Source organism: Copidosoma floridanum, unplaced genomic scaffold (assembly GCF_036245765.1).
Source record: "Copidosoma floridanum isolate Cflo_tuat_1 unplaced genomic scaffold, Cflo_Japanese_pri ptg000002l, whole genome shotgun sequence".
Lineage (NCBI taxonomy): Eukaryota > Metazoa > Arthropoda > Insecta > Hymenoptera > Encyrtidae > Copidosoma > Copidosoma floridanum.
In genome coordinates, this window is record NW_028321879.1 from 3731435 (window position 1) to 3750695 (window position 19261).

Genomic DNA, 19261 nt, shown 5'->3' on the forward strand with positions numbered 1-19261 from the left:
ACCCGGGGTGCTTACTGACCACTCTATTTATTAATAAAGTATTAATTAATAACACAAATGCCTACAACCTATTGACACAGGGCGCTTACTGGCCTCTCTATTAGATAATAAAGTATTGATTATTGACACAAGCGTAAATCAGCCGAAGACTCAGGGTGCTTACTGGCCTCTCTATAAAATAATATAGTATTAATTATTAATACAAACGCCTACCACCTAGTGACTCAGGACACTCACTGGCCAATCTATTAAATAATGAAGTATTAATTATCAACACAAACGCCTATTACTTAGTGACCCAGGGTGCTTACTAGCCTCTTTATTAAATAATAAAACATTAATTATTAACAGAATCGCCTATCACCCGACGTCCCGGAAATCTTAGTGGTCGCTTTGATAAATTATCAGTAATAATTAATAGCATAACCACCTATTACCCGATAACCCAGGGTGCTTACTGGCCTCTCTATTCAATAATAAAGTATTAATTATTAACACAAACACCTATCACCTAGTGACCCGGGGCACTTACAAGCTAATCTATTAAATAATTAAGTATTAATTAATAACACAAACGCAAATAACCTAGTGACCCGAAGCGCTTACTGGCCTCTCTTTTAAATAATAAAGTATTAATTATTAACACAAACGCATATCACCTAGTGACCCAGGGTCCTTACTAGCCTCTTTATTAAATAATAAAACATTAATTATTAACAAAATTGCCTATTACCTGACGTCCCGGAAATCTTACTGGTCGCTTTGTTAAATAATCAGTAATAATGAATAGCACAACCACCTATTACCTGATAACCCAGGGTGCTTACTGGCCTCTCTATTTAATAATAAAGTATTAATTATTAACACAAACACCTATCACCTAGTGACTTGGGGCGCTTACTAGCCTCCCTATAAATAAAAAAGTATTAATTATTATCACAAGCGCCTCTTACCCGATAACCCTGGGTGCTTACTGGCTACTATGACATATAATAAAGTTTTAATTAATAACACAAATGCCTACAACCTATTGACTCGGGGCGCTTACTGGCCTCTCTATTAGATAATAAAGTATTGATTATTGACACAAGCGCATATCAGCCGATGACTAAGGGTGCTTACTGGCCTCTCTATTAAATTATAAAGTATTAATTATTAATACAAACGCCTATCACCTAGTGACCCAGGGCACTTACTGGCCAATCTATTATATAATAAAGTATTAATTATTAACACAAACGCCTATCATCTAGTGACCTAGGGCGCTTACTAGCTTCTCTATTAAATATTAAAACATTAATTATTCACACAAGCGCCTATCACCCGATGACCCAGGGTGCTTACTGGCCACTTCACTATACAATTAAGTAATTATTATTAACACAAACACCTATCACCTTGTGACCCAAAGTGCTTACTAGCCTCTCTATTAAATAATAAAGCATTAATTATTAACACAAACGCATGTCACTAGATGACACATGGTGCTGACTAGCAACACTATTTAATAATAAAGTATTAATTATTAACACAAGTGCCTATCACCCGAATTTCCGGAAATCTTACTGGTCGCTTAATTAAATAATTAGTAAATATTAATAGCACAACCGCCTATCACCCGATAACCCGGGGTGGTTACTAACTATTCTGTTATATAATAAAGTATTATTTAATAACACAAACGCCTATAACCTAGTGACCCGGGTCGCTTACTGGCTACTCTGTTATACAACAAAGTACTAATCAATAACACAAACACCTATAACCTAGTGACCCGGGGCACTTACTGGCCAATCTATAAAATAATAAAGTATTGAATATTAACACGAACGCCTCTCACCTAGTGACCCAGGGCACTAACTAGCCTCTCTATTAAATAATAAAGTATTAGTTATCAACACAAGCGCCTATCACCCTATGTCCCGTGGATCTTACTGGCCACTCTATTAAATAATGAAGTATTAATTATGAACACAAACACCTATCACCTAGTAACCCGGGGCGCTTACTAGCCTCGTTATTGAATAATAAAGTATTTATTATAAACCCAAGCGCTTATTAGCCAATGACCCAGGGTGCTTGCTGGCCATTCTATTAAATGATAAAGTTTTAATTATTAACACAAACGCCTATCACCTAGTAAACCGGGGAGCTTACTGGCCAATCTATTAAATAATAAAGTATTAATTAAAAACACAAACGCCTATAACCTAGTGACCCAGGGTGTTTACTGGCCTTTCTATTAAAGAATAACATATTAATTATAACCATTAACGCCTATAACTAAGTGACCCAAGGCGCTTACTGGCCGAACTATTAACTAATAAAGTGTTAATTATCAATACAAACGTTTATCACCTAGTGACTTGGGGCACTTACTGGCCAAACTATTAAATAATGAAGTATTAATAATTAGCACAAGCGCCTATCACCCGACGTCCCAAAGACCTTGCTTGTCACTTTATTAAATGATACAGTAATAATTATTAGCACAAGCGCCTAACACCTGATAACCCGGGGTGCTTACTGACCACTCTATTTATTAATAAAGTATTAATTAATAACACAAATGCCTACAACCTATTGACACAGGGCGCTTACTGGCCTCTCTATTAGATAATAAAGTATTGATTATTGACACAAGCGTAAATCAGCCGAAGACTCAGGGTGCTTACTGGCCTCTCTATAAAATAATATAGTATTAATTATTAATACAAACGCCTACCACCTAGTGACTCAGGACACTCACTGGCCAATCTATTAAATAATGAAGTATTAATTATCAACACAAACGCCTATTACTTAGTGACCCAGGGTGCTTACTAGCCTCTTTATTAAATAATAAAACATTAATTATTAACAGAATCGCCTATCACCCGACGTCCCGGAAATCTTAGTGGTCGCTTTGATAAATTATCAGTAATAATTAATAGCATAACCACCTATTACCCGATAACCCAGGGTGCTTACTGGCCTCTCTATTCAATAATAAAGTATTAATTATTAACACAAACACCTATCACCTAGTGACCCGGGGCACTTACAAGCTAATCTATTAAATAATTAAGTATTAATTAATAACACAAACGCAAATAACCTAGTGACCCGAAGCGCTTACTGGCCTCTCTTTTAAATAATAAAGTATTAATTATTAACACAAACGCATATCACCTAGTGACCCAGGGTCCTTACTAGCCTCTTTATTAAATAATAAAACATTAATTATTAACAAAATTGCCTATTACCTGACGTCCCGGAAATCTTACTGGTCGCTTTGTTAAATAATCAGTAATAATGAATAGCACAACCACCTATTACCTGATAACCCAGGGTGCTTACTGGCCTCTCTATTTAATAATAAAGTATTAATTATTAACACAAACACCTATCACCTAGTGACTTGGGGCGCTTACTAGCCTCCCTATAAATAAAAAAGTATTAATTATTATCACAAGCGCCTCTTACCCGATAACCCTGGGTGCTTACTGGCTACTATGACATATAATAAAGTTTTAATTAATAACACAAATGCCTACAACCTATTGACTCGGGGCGCTTACTGGCCTCTCTATTAGATAATAAAGTATTGATTATTGACACAAGCGCATATCAGCCGATGACTAAGGGTGCTTACTGGCCTCTCTATTAAATTATAAAGTATTAATTATTAATACAAACGCCTATCACCTAGTGACCCAGGGCACTTACTGGCCAATCTATTATATAATAAAGTATTAATTATTAACACAAACGCCTATCATCTAGTGACCTAGGGCGCTTACTAGCTTCTCTATTAAATATTAAAACATTAATTATTCACACAAGCGCCTATCACCCGATGACCCAGGGTGCTTACTGGCCACTTCACTATACAATTAAGTAATTATTATTAACACAAACACCTATCACCTTGTGACCCAAAGTGCTTACTAGCCTCTCTATTAAATAATAAAGCATTAATTATTAACACAAACGCATGTCACTAGATGACACATGGTGCTGACTAGCAACACTATTTAATAATAAAGTATTAATTATTAACACAAGTGCCTATCACCCGAATTTCCGGAAATCTTACTGGTCGCTTAATTAAATAATTAGTAAATATTAATAGCACAACCGCCTATCACCCGATAACCCGGGGTGGTTACTAACTATTCTGTTATATAATAAAGTATTATTTAATAACACAAACGCCTATAACCTAGTGACCCGGGTCGCTTACTGGCTACTCTGTTATACAACAAAGTACTAATCAATAACACAAACACCTATAACCTAGTGACCCGGGGCACTTACTGGCCAATCTATAAAATAATAAAGTATTGAATATTAACACGAACGCCTCTCACCTAGTGACCCAGGGCACTAACTAGCCTCTCTATTAAATAATAAAGTATTAGTTATCAACACAAGCGCCTATCACCCTATGTCCCGTGGATCTTACTGGCCACTCTATTAAATAATGAAGTATTAATTATGAACACAAACACCTATCACCTAGTAACCCGGGGCGCTTACTAGCCTCGTTATTGAATAATAAAGTATTTATTATAAACCCAAGCGCTTATTAGCCAATGACCCAGGGTGCTTGCTGGCCATTCTATTAAATGATAAAGTTTTAATTATTAACACAAACGCCTATCACCTAGTAAACCGGGGAGCTTACTGGCCAATCTATTAAATAATAAAGTATTAATTAAAAACACAAACGCCTATAACCTAGTGACCCAGGGTGTTTACTGGCCTTTCTATTAAAGAATAACATATTAATTATAACCATTAACGCCTATAACTAAGTGACCCAAGGCGCTTACTGGCCGAACTATTAACTAATAAAGTGTTAATTATCAATACAAACGTTTATCACCTAGTGACTTGGGGCACTTACTGGCCAAACTATTAAATAATGAAGTATTAATAATTAGCACAAGCGCCTATCACCCGACGTCCCAAAGACCTTGCTTGTCACTTTATTAAATGATACAGTAATAATTATTAGCACAAGCGCCTAACACCTGATAACCCGGGGTGCTTACTGACCACTCTATTTATTAATAAAGTATTAATTAATAACACAAATGCCTACAACCTATTGACACAGGGCGCTTACTGGCCTCTCTATTAGATAATAAAGTATTGATTATTGACACAAGCGTAAATCAGCCGAAGACTCAGGGTGCTTACTGGCCTCTCTATAAAATAATATAGTATTAATTATTAATACAAACGCCTACCACCTAGTGACTCAGGACACTCACTGGCCAATCTATTAAATAATGAAGTATTAATTATCAACACAAACGCCTATTACTTAGTGACCCAGGGTGCTTACTAGCCTCTTTATTAAATAATAAAACATTAATTATTAACAGAATCGCCTATCACCCGACGTCCCGGAAATCTTAGTGGTCGCTTTGATAAATTATCAGTAATAATTAATAGCATAACCACCTATTACCCGATAACCCAGGGTGCTTACTGGCCTCTCTATTCAATAATAAAGTATTAATTATTAACACAAACACCTATCACCTAGTGACCCGGGGCACTTACAAGCTAATCTATTAAATAATTAAGTATTAATTAATAACACAAACGCAAATAACCTAGTGACCCGAAGCGCTTACTGGCCTCTCTTTTAAATAATAAAGTATTAATTATTAACACAAACGCATATCACCTAGTGACCCAGGGTCCTTACTAGCCTCTTTATTAAATAATAAAACATTAATTATTAACAAAATTGCCTATTACCTGACGTCCCGGAAATCTTACTGGTCGCTTTGTTAAATAATCAGTAATAATGAATAGCACAACCACCTATTACCTGATAACCCAGGGTGCTTACTGGCCTCTCTATTTAATAATAAAGTATTAATTATTAACACAAACACCTATCACCTAGTGACTTGGGGCGCTTACTAGCCTCCCTATAAATAAAAAAGTATTAATTATTATCACAAGCGCCTCTTACCCGATAACCCTGGGTGCTTACTGGCTACTATGACATATAATAAAGTTTTAATTAATAACACAAATGCCTACAACCTATTGACTCGGGGCGCTTACTGGCCTCTCTATTAGATAATAAAGTATTGATTATTGACACAAGCGCATATCAGCCGATGACTAAGGGTGCTTACTGGCCTCTCTATTAAATTATAAAGTATTAATTATTAATACAAACGCCTATCACCTAGTGACCCAGGGCACTTACTGGCCAATCTATTATATAATAAAGTATTAATTATTAACACAAACGCCTATCATCTAGTGACCTAGGGCGCTTACTAGCTTCTCTATTAAATATTAAAACATTAATTATTCACACAAGCGCCTATCACCCGATGACCCAGGGTGCTTACTGGCCACTTCACTATACAATTAAGTAATTATTATTAACACAAACACCTATCACCTTGTGACCCAAAGTGCTTACTAGCCTCTCTATTAAATAATAAAGCATTAATTATTAACACAAACGCATGTCACTAGATGACACATGGTGCTGACTAGCAACACTATTTAATAATAAAGTATTAATTATTAACACAAGTGCCTATCACCCGAATTTCCGGAAATCTTACTGGTCGCTTAATTAAATAATTAGTAAATATTAATAGCACAACCGCCTATCACCCGATAACCCGGGGTGGTTACTAACTATTCTGTTATATAATAAAGTATTATTTAATAACACAAACGCCTATAACCTAGTGACCCGGGTCGCTTACTGGCTACTCTGTTATACAACAAAGTACTAATCAATAACACAAACACCTATAACCTAGTGACCCGGGGCACTTACTGGCCAATCTATAAAATAATAAAGTATTGAATATTAACACGAACGCCTCTCACCTAGTGACCCAGGGCACTAACTAGCCTCTCTATTAAATAATAAAGTATTAGTTATCAACACAAGCGCCTATCACCCTATGTCCCGTGGATCTTACTGGCCACTCTATTAAATAATGAAGTATTAATTATGAACACAAACACCTATCACCTAGTAACCCGGGGCGCTTACTAGCCTCGTTATTGAATAATAAAGTATTTATTATAAACCCAAGCGCTTATTAGCCAATGACCCAGGGTGCTTGCTGGCCATTCTATTAAATGATAAAGTTTTAATTATTAACACAAACGCCTATCACCTAGTAAACCGGGGAGCTTACTGGCCAATCTATTAAATAATAAAGTATTAATTAAAAACACAAACGCCTATAACCTAGTGACCCAGGGTGTTTACTGGCCTTTCTATTAAAGAATAACATATTAATTATAACCATTAACGCCTATAACTAAGTGACCCAAGGCGCTTACTGGCCGAACTATTAACTAATAAAGTGTTAATTATCAATACAATCGTTTATCACCTAGTGACTTGGGGCACTTACTGGCCAAACTATTAAATAATGAAGTATTAATAATTAGCACAAGCGCCTATCACCCGACGTCCCGAAGACCTTGCTTGTCACTTTATTAAATGATACAGTAATAATTATTAGCACAAGCGCCTAACACCTGATAACCCGGGGTGCTTACTGACCACTCTATTTAATAATAAAGTATTAATTAATAACACAAATGCCTACAACCTATTGACACAGGGCGCTTACTGGCCTCTCTATTAGATAATAAAGTATTGATTATTGACACAAGCGTAAATCAGCCGAAGACTCAGGGTGCTTACTGGCCTCTCTATAAAATAATATAGTATTAATTATTAATACAAACGCCTGCCACCTAGTGACTCAGGACACTCACTGGCAAATCTATTAAATAATGAAGTATTAATTATCAACACAAACGCCTATTACTTAGTGACCCAGGGTGCTTACTAGCCTCTTTATTAAATAATAAAACATTAATTATTAACAGAATTGCCTATCACCCGACGTCCCGGAAATCTTACTGGTCGCTTTGATAAATTATCAGTAATAATTAATAGCATAACCACCTATTACCCGATAACCCAGGGTGCTTACTGGCCTCTCTATTCAATAATAAAGTATTAATTATTAACACAAACACCTATCACCTAGTGACCCGGGGCACTTACAAGCTAATCTATTAAATAATTAAGTATTAATTAATAACACAAACGCAAATAACCTAGTGACCCGAAGCGCTTACTGGCCTCTCTTTTAAATAATAAAGTATTAATTATTAACACAAACGCATATCACCTAGTGACCCAGGGTCCTTACTAGCCTCTTTATTGAATAATAAAACATTAATTATTAACACAATTGCCTATTACCTGACGTCCCGGAAATCTTACTGGTCGCTTTGTTAAATAATCAGTAATAATGAATAGCACAACCACCTATTACCTGATAACCCAGGGTGCTTACTGGCCTCTCTATTTAATAATAAAGTATTAATTATTAACACAAACACCTATCACCTAGTGACTTGGGGCGCTTACTAGCCTCCCTATAAATAAAAAAGTATTAATTATTATCACAAGCGCCTCTTACCCGATAACCCTGGGTGCTTACTGGCTACTATGACATATAATAAAGTTTTAATTAATAACACAAATGCCTACAACCTATTGACTCGGGGCGCTTACTGGCCTCTCTATTAGATAATAAAGTATTGATTATTGACACAAGCGCATATCAGCCGATGACTAAGGGTGCTTACTGGCCTCTCTATTAAATTATAAAGTATTAATTATTAATACAAACGCCTATCACCTAGTGACCCAGAACACTTACTGGCCAATCTATTATATAATAAAGTATTAATTATTAACACAAACGCCTATCATCTAGTGACCTAGGGCGCTTACTAGCCTCTCTATTAAATATTAAAACATTAATTATTAACACAAGCGCCTATCACCCGACGTCCCGGAAATCTTACTGATCGCTTTGTTAAATAATCAGTAATAATTTATAGCTCAACCACCTATCACCCGATAACCCAGGGTGCTTACTGGCGTCTATATTAAATAATAAAGTATTAACTATTAATACAAACGCCTATCAACTAGTGACCCGGGGCACCAACTGGCCAATCTATTGAATAATGAAGTATTAATTATTAACACAAACGCCTATCACCTAGTGACCCAGGGTGCTTACTGGCCTTTCTATTTTATAATATAAAATTAATTATTGACACAAGCGCATATCAGCCGATGACAAAGGTTGCTCACTGGCCACTCTATTAAATAATAAAATATTAATTAATAACACAAACACCTATAACCTAGTGATCCATGAGGCTTACTGGCCTCTCTATTAAATAATAAAGTATTGATTATTAATACAAACGCCTATCGCCTAGTGATCCGGGGCGCTTACTGGCTACTCTGTTATATAATGAAGTATCAATTAATAACAAAAACGCCTATTACCTAGTGACCCAGGGTGTTTACTGGCCTTTCTATTATAGAATAACATATTAATTATAACCATTAACGCCTATAACTAAGTGACCCAAGGCGCTTACTGGCCAAACTATTAAATAATAAAGTGTTAATTATCAATACAAACGTTTATCATCTAGTGACTTGGGGCACTTACTGGCAAAACTATTAAATAATGAAGTATTAATAATTAGCACAAGCGCCTATAACCCGACGTCCCAAAGACCTTGCTTGTCACTTTATTAAATGATACAGTAATAATTATTAGCACAAGCGTCTATCACCTGATAACCCGGAGTGCTTACTGACCACTCTATCAAATAATAAAGTATTAATAAATAACACAAATGCCTACAACCTATTGACACAGGGCGCTTACTGGCCTCTCTATTAGATAATAAAGTATTGATTATTGACACAAGCGTATATCAGCCGATAACTCAGGGTGCTTACTGGCCTCTCTATAAAATAATATAGTATTAATTATTAATACAAACGCCTACCACCTAGTGACTCAGGACACTTACTGGCCAATCTATTAAATAATGAAGTATTAATTATCAACACAAACGCCTATTACTTAGTGACCCAGGGTGCTTACTAGCCTCTTTATTAAATAATAAAACATTAATTATTAACACAATCGCCTATCACCCGACGTCTCGGAAATCTTACTGGTCGCTTTGTTAAATAATCAGTAATAATTAATAGCATAACCACCTATTACCCGATAACCCAGGGTGCTTACTGGCCTCTCTATTGAATAATAAAGTATTAATTTTTTATACAAACGCCTATCACCTAGTGACCTGAAGCGCTTACTGGCCTCTCTTTTAAATAATAAAGTATTAATTATTAACACAAACGCATATCACCTAGTGACCCAGGGTGCTTACTAGCCTTTTTATTAAATAATAAAACATTAATTATTAACACAATTGCTTATCACCTGACCTCCCGGAAATCTTACTGGACGCTTTGTTGAATAATCAGTAATAATTATAAGCACAATCACCTATTACCCGATAACCCAGGGTGCTTACTGGCCTCTCTATTCAATAATAAAGTATTAATTATTAACACAAACACCTATCACTTAGTGACTCGGGGCGCTTACTAGCCTCCCTATAAATAAAAAAGTATCAATTATTAACACAAGCGCCTCCTACCCGATAACCCTGGGTGCTTACTGGCTACTCTGGCATATAATAAAGTTTCAATTAATAACACAAATGCCTACAACCTATTGATTTGGGGCGCTTACTGGCCTCTTTATTAGATAATAAAGTATTGATTATTGACACAAGCGCATATCAGCCGATGACTAAGGGTGCTTACTGGCCTGTCTATTAAATAATGAAGTATTGATTATTAATACAAACACCTATCACCTAGTGACCCAGGGCGCTTACTAGCCTCTCTATTAAATAATAAAACATTAATTATTGACACAAGCACCTATCACCCGACGTCCCGGAAATCTCACTGGTCGCTTTGTTAAATAATCAGTAATAATTAATAGCACAACCACCTATCACTTGATAACCCAGGGTGCTTACTGGCGTCTCTATTAAATAATAAAGTATTAACTATTAATACAAACGCCTATCAACTAGTGACCCGGGGCACCAACTGGCCAATCTATTAAATAATAAAGTATTAATTAATAACACAAACACCTATAACCTAGTGATCCATGAGGCTTACTGGCCTCTCTATTAAATAATAAAGTATTGATTATTAATACAAACGCCTATCGCCTAGTGATCCGGGGCGCTTACTGGCTACTCTGTTATATATTGAAGTATCAATTAATAACAAAAACGCCTATTACCTAGTGACCCGAAGCGCTTACTGGCCTCTCTTTTAAATAATAAAGTATTAGTTATTAACACAAACGCATATCACCTAGTGACCCAGGGTGCTTACTGGCCTCTCTATTCAATAATAAAGTATCAATTATTAACACAAACACCTATCACCTAGTGACTTGGGGCGCTTACTAGCTTCCCTATAAATAAAAAAGTATTAATTATTAACACAAGCGCCTTTTACCCGATAACCCTGGGTGCTTACTGGCTACTCTGGCATATAATAAAGTTTTAATTAATAACACAAATGCCTACAACCTATTGACTCGGGGCGCTTACTGGCCTCTCTATTAGATAATAAAGTATTGATTATTGACACAAGCGCATATCAGCCGATGACCAAGGGCACTTACTGGTCAATCTATTAAATAATAAAGTATTAACTATTCATACAAACGCCTATCAACTAGTGACCCGGGGCACCAACTGGCCAATCTATTGAATAATGAAGTATTGATTATTAACACAAACGCCTATCGCCTAGTGACCCAGGGTGCTTACTGGCTACTCCGTTATATAATAAAGTATTAATTAATAACAAAAACGCCTATTACCTAGTGACCCAGGGTGTTTAATGGCCTTTCTATTTAAGAATAACATAATAATTATCACCATTAACGCCTATAACTAAGTGACCCAAGGCGCTTACTGGCCGAACTATTAAATGATAAAGTGTTAATTATCAATACAAACGTTTATCATCTAGTGACTTGGGGCACTTACTGGCCAAACTATTAAATAATGAAGTATTAATAATTAGCACAAGCGCCTATCACCCGACGTCCCAAAGGCCTTGCTTGTCACTTTATTAAATGATACAGTAATAATTATTAGCACAAGCGTCTATCACCTGATAACCCGGGGTGCTTACTGACCACTCTATTAAATAATAAAGTATTAATTAATAACACAAATGCCTACAACCTATTGACACAGGGCGCTTACTGGCCTCTCTATTAGATAATAAAGTATTGATTATTGACACAAGCGTATATCAGCCGATAACCCTGGGTGCTTACTGGCTACTCTGGCATATAATAAAGTTTTAATTAATAACACAAATGCCTACAACCTATTGATTTGGGGCGCTTACTGGCCTCTTTATTAGATAATAAAGTATTGATTATTGACACAAGCGCATATCAGCCGATGACTAAGGGTGCTTACTGGCCTGTCTATTAAATAATAAAGTATTGATTATTAATACAAACACCTATCACCTAGTGACCCAGGTCACTTACTGGCCAATCTATTAAATAATAAAGTATTAACTATTAACACAAACGCCTATTACCTACTGACCTAGGGCGCTTACTAACCTCTCTATTAAATAATAAAACATTAATTATTGACACAAGCGCCTATCACCCGACGTCCCGGAAATCTAACTGGTCGCTTTGTTAAATAATCAGTAATAATTAATAGCACAACCACCTATCACTTGATAACCCAGGGTGCTTACTGGCGTCTCTATTAAATAATAAAGTATTAACTATTAATACAAACGCCTATCAACTAGTGACCCGGGGCACCAACTGGCTAATCTATTAAATAATGAAGTATTAATTATTAACACAAACGCCTATCACCTAGTGACCCAGGGTGCTTACTGGCCTTTCTATTGTATAATAAAGTATTAATTATTGACACAAGCGCATATCAGCCGATGACAAAGGGTGCTCACTGGCCACTCTATTAAGTAATAAAGTATTAATTAATAACACAAACGCCTATAACCTAGTAATCCATGAGGCTTACTAGCCTCTTTATTAAATAATAAAGTATTAATTATTAATACAAACGCCTATCGCCTAGTGACCCAAGGCGCTTACCGGCTACTCTCTTATATAATAAAGTATTAATTAATAACAAAAACGCCTATTACCTAGTGACCCAGGGTGTTTACTGGCCTTTCTATTAAAGAATAACATATTAATTATTACCATTAACGCCTATAACTAAGTGACCCAAGGCGCTTACTGGCCGAACTATTAAATAATAAAGTGTTAATTATCAATACAAACGTTTATCACCTAGTGACTTGGGGCACTTACTGGCCAAACTATTAAATAATGAAGTATTCTTAATTAGCACAAGCAACTATCACCCGACGTCCCAAAGACCTTGCTTGTCACTTTATCAAATGATACAGTAATAATTATTAGCACAAGCGTCTATCACCTGATAACCCGGGGTGCTTACTGACCACTCTATTAAATAATAAAGTATTAATTAATAACACAAATGCCTACAATTTATTGACACAGGGCGCTTACTGGCCTCTCTATTAGATAATAAAGTATTGATTATTGACACAAGCGTATATCAGCCGATGACTCAGGGTGCTTACTGGCCTCTCTATAAAATAATATAGTATTAATTATTAATACAAACGCCTACCACCTAGTGACTCAGGACACTTACTGGCCAATCTATTAAATAATAAAGTATTAATTATCAACACAAACGCCTATTACTTAGTGACCCAGGGCGCTTACTAGCCTCTTCATTAAATAATAAAATATTAATTTTTTACACAAATGCATGTCACTAGATGTCCCAGGGTGCTGACTGGCTACTCTAGCATATAATTAAGTATTGATTAATAACACAAATGCCTACAACTTATTGACCCGAAGCACTTACTGGCCTCTCTATTAGATAATAAAGTATTGATTATTGACACAAGCGCATCTCAGCCGATGACTTAGAGTGCTTACTGGCCACTCTTTTAAATAATATAGTATTAATTATCAATACAAACGTAGATCACCCAACGTCTGAAAAATCTTACTGGTAGCTTCATGAAATAATTAGTTATAATTAATAGCACAACCACCTATTACCCGATTACCCGGGTTGCTTACTGGCTACTCTGTTATATATATTAAAGTATTAATTAATTACACAAACGCCTATAACCTAGTGGCCCAGGGCGCTTACTGGCCTCTCTATTAAATAATAAAGTATTAATTATTAATACAAACGCCTACCACCTAGTGACCCGGGGAGCTTACTGGCCTTTCTATTCAATAATAAGGTGGTAATAATTAACACAAGCGCCTTTTACCCGATGACCCAGGGAGCTTACTAGCCTCTCTATTAAATAAAAAAATATTAATTATTAAAACAAGTGCCTATCACCCGATGACCCAGGGTGCTTACTGGCCACCCCACAGAATAATTAAGTATTAATTATTAACACAAACACCTATCGCTTTGTGACCGGAGGCGCTTACTAGCCTCTCTATTAAATAAAAAAATATTAATTATTAAAACAAGCGCCTATCACCCGATGACCCAGATGGCTTACTAGCCACTTTACTAAATAGAAAGGTATTAATTATTAACACAAACACTTATCATCTAGTGAACCAAAGCGCTTACTAGCCTCTCTATTCAATAATAAAGTATCAATTATTGAAACAAGCGCCTGTCACCCGATGTCCCGGGAATCTTACTGGTCGCTTTCTTAAATAATCAGTAAATATCAATAGCACAACCACCTAACACCCGATGACCCAGGGTGCAGACTGGCCACACTATTAAATAATATAGTATTAATTATTAACACAAGTGCCTATCTCCCAATGTCCCGTGGATCTTACTGGCCACTCTATTAAATGATGAAGTATTAATTATGAACACAAACACCTATCACCTATTAACCCGGGGCGCTTACTAGCCTCGTTATTTAATAATAAAGTATTTATTATAAACCCGAGCGCTTATTAGCCAATGACACAAAGTACTTGCTGGCCATTCTATTAAATGATAAAGTTTTAATTATTAACACAAACGCCTATCACCTAGTAAACCGGGGAGCTTACTGGCCAATCTATTAAATAATAAAGTATTAATTAAAAACACAAACGCCTATAACCTAGTGACCCAGGGTGTTTACTGGCCTTTCTATTAAAGAATAACATATTAATTATAACCATTAACGCCTATAACTAAGTGACCCAAGGCGCTTACTGGCCGAACTATTAACTAATAAAGTGTTAATTATCAATACAAACGTTTATCACCTAGTGACTTGGGGCACTTACTGGCCAAACTATTAAATAATGAAGTATTAATAATTAGCACAAGCGCCTATCACCCGACGTCCCAAAGACCTTGCTTGTCACTTTATTAAATGATACAGTAATAATTATTAGCACAAGCGCCTAACACCTGATAACCCGGGGTGCTTACTGACCACTCTATTTATTAATAAAGTATTAATTAATAACACAAATGCCTACAACCTATTGACACAGGGCGCTTACTGGCCTCTCTATTAGATAATAAAGTATTGATTATTGACACAAGCGTAAATCAGCCGAAGACTCAGGGTGCTTACTGGCCTCTCTATAAAATAATATAGTATTAATTATTAATACAAACGCCTACCACCTAGTGACTCAGGACACTCACTGGCCAATCTATTAAATAATGAAGTATTAATTATCAACACAAACGCCTATTACTTAGTGACCCAGGGTGCTTACTAGCCTCTTTATTAAATAATAAAACATTAATTATTAACAGAATCGCCTATCACCCGACGTCCCGGAAATCTTAGTGGTCGCTTTGATAAATTATCAGTAATAATTAATAGCATAACCACCTATTACCCGATAACCCAGGGTGCTTACTGGCCTCTCTATTCAATAATAAAGTATTAATTATTAACACAAACACCTATCACCTAGTGACCCGGGGCACTTACAAGCTAATCTATTAAATAATTAAGTATTAATTAATAACACAAACGCAAATAACCTAGTGACCCGAAGCGCTTACTGGCCTCTCTTTTAAATAATAAAGTATTAATTATTAACACAAACGCATATCACCTAGTGACCCAGGGTCCTTACTAGCCTCTTTATTAAATAATAAAACATTAATTATTAACAAAATTGCCTATTACCTGACGTCCCGGAAATCTTACTGGTCGCTTTGTTAAATAATCAGTAATAATGAATAGCACAACCACCTATTACCTGATAACCCAGGGTGCTTACTGGCCTCTCTATTTAATAATAAAGTATTAATTATTAACACAAACACCTATCACCTAGTGACTTGGGGCGCTTACTAGCCTCCCTATAAATAAAAAAGTATTAATTATTATCACAAGCGCCTCTTACCCGATAACCCTGGGTGCTTACTGGCTACTATGACATATAATAAAGTTTTAATTAATAACACAAATGCCTACAACCTATTGACTCGGGGCGCTTACTGGCCTCTCTATTAGATAATAAAGTATTGATTATTGACACAAGCGCATATCAGCCGATGACTAAGGGTGCTTACTGGCCTCTCTATTAAATTATAAAGTATTAATTATTAATACAAACGCCTATCACCTAGTGACCCAGGGCACTTACTGGCCAATCTATTATATAATAAAGTATTAATTATTAACACAAACGCCTATCATCTAGTGACCTAGGGCGCTTACTAGCTTCTCTATTAAATATTAAAACATTAATTATTCACACAAGCGCCTATCACCCGATGACCCAGGGTGCTTACTGGCCACTTCACTATACAATTAAGTAATTATTATTAACACAAACACCTATCACCTTGTGACCCAAAGTGCTTACTAGCCTCTCTATTAAATAATAAAGCATTAATTATTAACACAAACGCATGTCACTAGATGACACATGGTGCTGACTAGCAACACTATTTAATAATAAAGTATTAATTATTAACACAAGTGCCTATCACCCGAATTTCCGGAAATCTTACTGGTCGCTTAATTAAATAATTAGTAAATATTAATAGCACAACCGCCTATCACCCGATAACCCGGGGTGGTTACTAACTATTCTGTTATATAATAAAGTATTATTTAATAACACAAACGCCTATAACCTAGTGACCCGGGTCGCTTACTGGCTACTCTGTTATACAACAAAGTACTAATCAATAACACAAACACCTATAACCTAGTGACCCGGGGCACTTACTGGCCAATCTATAAAATAATAAAGTATTGAATATTAACACGAACGCCTCTCACCTAGTGACCCAGGGCACTAACTAGCCTCTCTATTAAATAATAAAGTATTAGTTATCAACACAAGCGCCTATCACCCTATGTCCCGTGGATCTTACTGGCCACTCTATTAAATAATGAAGTATTAATTATGAACACAAACACCTATCACCTAGTAACCCGGGGCGCTTACTAGCCTCGTTATTGAATAATAAAGTATTTATTATAAACCCAAGCGCTTATTAGCCAATGACCCAGGGTGCTTGCTGGCCATTCTATTAAATGATAAAGTTTTAATTATTAACACAAACGCCTATCACCTAGTAAACCGGGGAGCTTACTGGCCAATCTATTAAATAATAAAGTATTAATTAAAAACACAAACGCCTATAACCTAGTGACCCAGGGTGTTTACTGGCCTTTCTATTAAAGAATAACATATTAATTATAACCATTAACGCCTATAACTAAGTGACCCAAGGCGCTTACTGGCCGAACTATTAACTAATAAAGTGTTAATTATCAATACAAACGTTTATCACCTAGTGACTTGGGGCACTTACTGGCCAAACTATTAAATAATGAAGTATTAATAATTAGCACAAGCGCCTATCACCCGACGTCCCAAAGACCTTGCTTGTCACTTTATTAAATGATACAGTAATAATTATTAGCACAAGCGCCTAACACCTGATAACCCGGGGTGCTTACTGACCACTCTATTTATTAATAAAGTATTAATTAATAACACAAATGCCTACAACCTATTGACACAGGGCGCTTACTGGCCTCTCTATTAGATAATAAAGTATTGATTATTGACACAAGCGTAAATCAGCCGAAGACTCAGGGTGCTTACTGGCCTCTCTATAAAATAATATAGTATTAATTATTAATACAAACGCCTACCACCTAGTGACTCAGGACACTCACTGGCCAATCTATTAAATAATGAAGTATTAATTATCAACACAAACGCCTATTACTTAGTGACCCAGGGTGCTTACTAGCCTCTTTATTAAATAATAAAACATTAATTATTAACAGAATCGCCTATCACCCGACGTCCCGGAAATCTTAGTGGTCGCTTTGATAAATTATCAGTAATAATTAATAGCATAACCACCTATTACCCGATAACCCAGGGTGCTTACTGGCCTCTCTATTCAATAATAAAGTATTAATTATTAACACAAACACCTATCACCTAGTGACCCGGGGCACTTACAAGCTAATCTATTAAATAATTAAGTATTAATTAATAACACAAACGCAAATAACCTAGTGACCCGAAGCGCTTACTGGCCTCTCTTTTAAATAATAAAGTATTAATTATTAACACAAACGCATATCACCTAGTGACCCAGGGTCCTTACTAGCCTCTTTATTAAATAATAAAACATTAATTATTAACAAAATTGCCTATTACCTGACGTCCCGGAAATCTTACTGGTCGCTTTGTTAAATAATCAGTAATAATGAATAGCACAACCACCTATTACCTGATAACCCAGGGTGCTTACTGGCCTCTCTATTTAATAATAAAGTATTAATTATTAACACAAACACCTATCACCTAGTGACTTGGGGCGCTTACTAGCCTCCCTATAAATAAAAAAGTATTAATTATTATCACAAGCGCCTCTTACCCGATAACCCTGGGTGCTTACTGGCTACTATGACATATAATAAAGTTTTAATTAATAACACAAATGCCTACAACCTATTGACTCGGGGCGCTTACTGGCCTCTCTATTAGATAATAAAGTATTGATTATTGACACAAGCGCATATCAGCCGATGACTAAGGGTGCTTACTGGCCTCTCTATTAAATTATAAAGTATTAATTATTAATACAAACGCCTATCACCTAGTGACCCAGGGCACTTACTGGCCAATCTATTATATAATAAAGTATTAATTATTAACACAAACGCCTATCATCTAGTGACCTAGGGCGCTTACTAGCTTCTCTATTAAATATTAAAACATTAATTATT